Here is a 6,000-nt window from a genome sequence, read left to right on the forward strand (position 1 = left end):
CGGCTTTTAATCATTGAAGTACATCACGTTTAGCCAAGAACATCTGATCAGAAACAGTCTATGTTTAAGTACAATTACACAGACGTATACATCACTGACATTGATTTATATCGTTTATCATTGTATATAAGTATTACTACTAAGAGATGCTTACACTAGATGTGAATAGATGTAAATAAAAAGTCCCGATGCCATGGTATCCATTTAAGGCAGAGAATATTTGTGTTAGTCAGTTAACCATGCTACATCTAATGTTGAGGCTAGAGACAAGCAATCTATGACATAGTGAAAAAAACACACAGGATGCAGTCATGCCCAACCCAAGACTCCTGGTAAATCTGATTTGTTTGAAATAATAAGGCAAAGTGGAATATTCATTATCAGTGGTTGGTGGCCATGACAAAAATACTCTTCTCTGTCGATTATCCCCTTTAAGACCCTTCAGTGTAGCTTTACGCACATTTGTCCATCCTGCTGAGCTCTAACTGGCTACATCCTGTCTCTGTGCAGATGTTGCGCAGGTCCATAGGTCATATCATTTACTGTTTTACCGTCCAACATCCCATGCCAGGAGGCATATCATCGATATTATAGCATGATTTTAGAAGTGCATGATTGATTATTTCCCAAAAAATTGATAAGAAACCTTTTTTCTTAGGTGAGAAAAGATTAGACAGATCCAAAAACAAACACCAGTGACTGTCCGGTCTGATGAGGGAACTACAATTGTTCCAATATGATACCCCTATTGGTATTGGCCTCCAATACTATCTAAAATGTGGGATCGAGTCAGTGCATCAATCCGACACCATAACTTAGTAGCCCCCTAAAAATGGCCCTTTTTGACGGAAATCATCATGTGACTATAACAAAGTAGAACACTCCAGTGTTAGCAGTGAATTTAATGTTGGTCAAAGCTAGCATAATGTTAGCAATCAGTGTATTTCCACCAATAATATGTACAGCATAGAATCAGAGGGATACTCTGTACTGGCTAATGCTAAAGTCTAGATACTGAAATTAGCACCGGGAAGGTTTCAGAACATCTCTAGTTAGAAGAGGTCATGTCAGTGTCTGAATGACGTGTAAAAACTTCAGCTATAGCAATAAACCCATAGATTTGTGCCAAATAAGGTCTAGTGTTGCCGGGTGAACAGGCCAACAGTAACCATCAGTGCCGCCTTTCACATTTTAATCAAACCAACGCCACCTCATCTCTTTTAACTGGACATATATTTAGCTGTTTTCAGTCCTGGTACATCAGATGTGCTGGTATCTCTGTCATTAGTTTGCGGCATATTTTTAAAAGCCTTTAAATATCCGCCTACAGCTGGGCTCTTTGAAGCCCTGTCCAAGGTCCTGATTTAAACCAAGGCCTTTGGGAGAGGCCGACACCACCAAAAATGGTTTTAATCCAGAGCTGGGGGCTTTACGCAGCTCCTAACTTGATTATTTGCTGTGACCACAAAATACAACCTGCACTTAAGTAGGTTTTATAGCCGTAGAGATGAATTGAGTGTTTTGTAAAACCTCATTCAGTTCATGTGTTGCATCACAGTCCAGAGAAACCTGATCTCCGCTGCACTACTCCTGCTGCTGTATGTCCCCGACATGTCTCTAATCGTTTTTGTCTTGTCCCCCGCCCCCCACCCACACACACACTTGTACCCACTCCTGTGTTGTGAGATACCAAACACTATCATTAGTCCTTTAGCTGACAAGTGTCAAAAGGATTTATGCAGTTCCTGAGTGGTGCAAGTTTGAGGTCTCTAATGCATATTTACAGGCAGAATTAGCCTCCACCGGACCCTAGACTAAGGCCAAACATGCACACACACACACACACACACACACACACACACACACACACACATAATCATGGCAAATATTTGCTATAAGGTGTTATTGATTATGAGTGAGTTATATATTCTTGAATTGCACGTTAGCTGCCAAGAGGTTAGCCGGAATGATTTAGAATACTGCACACTGTGAGCTCGGTCTACCTGCATGTGGAAAAATGTAAGTTGTGTGTGTTTGTGTGTGTGTGTGTGTGTGTGTGTGTGTGTGTGTGTGTGTGTGTGTGTGTGAGGAGGAGGGGAACAATGCATTTATGATCCATCCATCATATCAGTGAGGTTGGTTATAAAGATTTACGTTGTCACATTCCTAAATAACCACATTCTATGGAAAACACGACTCCCTCATTTTCAATTCTTACAGGTCCTCTTTCCAAAAACCACAGCTTTCCGCCCTCATCATTCAAACACCGCTCCTGATTCAATTTCCCGCTGCGTGACAGCTGTAATCAATCACAAATCCTGGAAGCAATATCATCCTCGCTTTGACACAAAATGTCAGCAGAACTCTGGCAGTGGAACAAAACACAGGGCCAGTTTTATGGACCAGGTACACTGGTGCGCTTGTCAGAACAGAACGGGGGGTTTGATGGTTGTAAGTGAGAACCAGGACGTGGGTCAGATACTAGATGGCCACCTGCCGTCATGATAGAAACCATGTGGGTTTGACATGTTAAGGCCGCTGGTTCAGCAGAAAGAGGAGGAGAGGGTTAGACTGAAGAGAAGACACAGCAAGAGATGATAAAACAGAAGCAGAATTTGAGATATTATAAAAGCATTGCATTCAAAGTGTAGCAGAAATAGGAGGGAATTTTATTTAAGAAAACTCAGAGGCCATGACACCACCCAGCCGAAAGTTTGTACATGTTATGAAAAGATAGTGTTAAAGCTACACACCCACTCACACTGCTGTACTGACATCTCTTAGCTTTCTCAACTGAGGAGGGATCATCTTGGACAAGATTTTGGACTTATTCTTACTGAAAGTATCTCTACACATTGGAGCTCGATAACAGGCTTTGATGGATTGTAAGTTTTGTCCTGTTTCCTTAAAAAAGCAGCTGCACATTAACTAATGATCTCTTTCTGCCTTTCTGTCGAAGTATCTTTTTATCAATTGATTTTTTTTTTATCCCTTTTTGCCTACAGTATCTTTGTACATACTCTGTTAATTATGTATGTGTGTGCAGGTATGTATCATCTGTGTTGACACCGATCAGCCATAACATTATGACCACCTGCCTAATATTGTGTAGGAGTCCCTTTTGCATCCAAGACAGCCCTGACCCATCGAGGCACGGAACACCCCTCAAGAGCTGCAGTTTTGGAGATTCTCTGACACAGTCATCTAGCCATCACAATTTGGCCCTTGACAAAGTCGCTCAACTCTTATGGTGTTCCCCGGATGTAGTATTTCTGATTCTGATACAGTCTAACTCCAAATTCAAAAACATATAGCAGCTTAGTCAGTGGCCCTATGCCTTAGCTCTAGGTATCACTCTAGTGTCAGTTGGGCAGATTCAACATTCAACATAGCAGGAACAAATATGTAATGTCTTGTTAGAGTTTGATAATAAAGCTTTCTGAGAGATATTTTTTTTGTTTTGTATGTGTAAGGAAACCACTTGGCTAGGTTTTGGAAAAAGTTCACGGTTTGGGTTTAAATAAGTGCTAACATACATATGTTATTTTAGTGACTAACACATTCAATGTTTCTAATGTAGCATATGTGAAAAAGGCAATGTTTTAGAAGTCAACAATGACCATACTGTATGTTTTACTCTGGAATCGAACCCTAGTCTCATAGATGAGAATACTGTGTTTGCTTTACTAATCCAATGACCTTGATTGCAACCCCATGTGAACTTTGGTGCTCTTTGTACTGTTTCACCTTACTTTGACAGCACATTAAAACCAACAAAATGTCTATAGAACACATAGTCCAGAAATTATACTTGTGGGTTACCTAGAGAGTCTTATTTTGAAGCCTTGCTCACTGACCCAGCTGCTGTACTTGATGATTTTGGAGTGAGAACGGGCAGTTATCTAAGAAGTCTGTGTTTCATGTACATAAGCTGCTTATGCTTTTTGTGCATTTAATTACACCAATATATACTGTTTAATTTCACTGTATCTATTATCATGGAAGCTCATTCAAAAGTGTGAATAAAGACAAAATAATATTCAGTAGAGAGCAGGCTGAGAGATCAATACTGCAGTGGTTACTATTCAGACATGCAAATGTTGTTCAGAGACACACAAAGACACAAGTTACAAAGACAGTTACCGGAAAGCCTGCTCGTCCAGGAGGACCCTGAAAAAGGGGTGAGAGAAAATTGGTACAAAAAGGAAAGAGTACATTTTACACATAATGAAAGATACTTGCACTGAACAAGGCCAGAATCAAATGAATTGAAGAGACTATTAGAAGGAACTATCTTGTATGAATATGTTCTTTTAGCTCAGTGACAGCTCACAGAAAGAACACTGCTGTTGCAGGAGCATGCCTCTTTAAATACATGAAACAGGCACTCAGTACATACAATTTTCACAGTTTTTTCTGAACATAAGAAGAACAAACAGTTTCTAGAGTTCACTACAAAGACTCATGCAAAGATTTGGTTTCAGGAGAACACATGCTGAGAGTCCGTACGGTTCTGCGTAACAAACCCTATTCAGACCTCCTAAATGACTTCATCCTACTTGAATACCGTGCTAATGCGGATATGACAACATGTCAGGATGGTGAACTCCGTCCGAAACAAATCACAAAGAGCCAGAATACAATGGCTTTCAATTATGTCCATGAAGGAGCATATTGTCAGAAGTCAAGTGTGTTTTGTTTTCGAGCAGGACACAACACAGCGGCTCTTCAGAAAAGGATGGAGCGCTAATTGGTAGGAAGTCAAAACAGGAACTCTTGAAATTTTCTAAAACCTACTGAGGCATTGACGCTTCACGGAGGAGAATGATAACTGCCGGCTCTTGAATGCTGGCATGTCATCAATATCCCTCCATGAGGACTCCAGTGAGAGTGCTGCACTTCCCAGAGAGTTATGTTGTGTTAATGTGTGTGCGTGGGCGACTGCTGGCCGACAGCAAGAGAGGGGAAGTCATTACTCTCACATCCGTAATCCTGGATGGAAGATATGTCAAACATTTATCTGAGCTCTTCTTTATTGAGTTTGTTTATTGAGCTTAAGTGTCTATTAAATGCTGTGCTGTTTTGTATTTGTTTTGTTAAGTGGCAATTTGTTAATATTCTTAATGCTACTTTAACATTACTTTAACCTATTTGGAGAAAGTGACATCTTTGAAGACTGGGATGCAGCTGAGTCACATCACGAGGTCAGCTTTCCAGTGTTAGCCGCTATTAATGAAACTGATCTTGCAGCCTTTCCTTCATAGTTAGGTGTTTAATGTGGTGGTAAAAAATCAAGGTAGTTTTGAGTGGTTGACAGTATCATCATCAATGTGTATTTTCAAATAAGAAATGAAATGGAAAAAGAACACGAGAGCATTGTTTGGGTTAAAAAGGGAACCAGCCGAGTGGTAGACCTCATGGCGCGATGCCAAGACACCCTTGGTTGTGATGCAGAATTAATCCTAAGGCCTTGGCATTTTAATTCAGGCTTTATTTAAGCACCTAACGGAAGTTGGAAATTTCCAATTAACTAAAGGATTAAAACACTCTGCCAAGCATTGAACCTGGCTTTCAGGGATTTGGGGCCTTGGGGCATTTTCCTGGTTGGTAATCCAGCCTTGTGTGCACCCTTTGTTTTTAGTTACACTGAGGAACTAAGTTTGAATGATTGGAAGATACAGAACATACATATATATGGACAGTAAAGAATGGTGCAGCATAATTGTTTCATCCATAATTGGTTGATCCATTCAGCCATACTTCTAGCCTCCTGGTGGTTAACTGTCCCAACGCCAGCCAGTTCCTGTCAAATCCTAACAATCCCTGTGATCCGTGATCCACTCACTCACTCACTCCGAGCCAGCAATAACTCCTTTGAGCCATTTCCATCACCAGACCTTCCCTTTCCCTATTTTAACTAGCAGTAATTACACTGGCCCATTTCCACTAATTCACTGCCAGTTAGTTCACATCCAGCTCTCCAGCATTTGTTTTGACTGA

The 6,000-nt window shown here is 40.6% G+C and overlaps 1 protein-coding gene across 1 annotated transcript in view; it reads right to left on the reverse strand.

Annotated features, from left to right (window-relative positions):
• col13a1 (collagen, type XIII, alpha 1) overlaps window positions 1–4,164 on the reverse strand; it is a 55,865-nt gene extending 51,701 nt beyond the window's left edge. The window contains exon 1 of the mRNA XM_069658950.1: window positions 4,144–4,164. The gene's annotated coding sequence lies outside the window, so the exon portion shown is untranslated. The remainder of the gene's footprint in view (window positions 1–4,143) is intronic.
• Window positions 4,165–6,000: the final 1,836 nt, after the last annotated feature.

The sequence above is a fragment of the Semicossyphus pulcher genome, unplaced genomic scaffold (assembly GCF_022749685.1).
Source record: "Semicossyphus pulcher isolate SPU_LCO1_2020_fin unplaced genomic scaffold, fSemPul1.0.p SCAF_12, whole genome shotgun sequence".
Classification (NCBI taxonomy): Eukaryota; Metazoa; Chordata; class Actinopteri; order Labriformes; family Labridae; genus Semicossyphus; species Semicossyphus pulcher.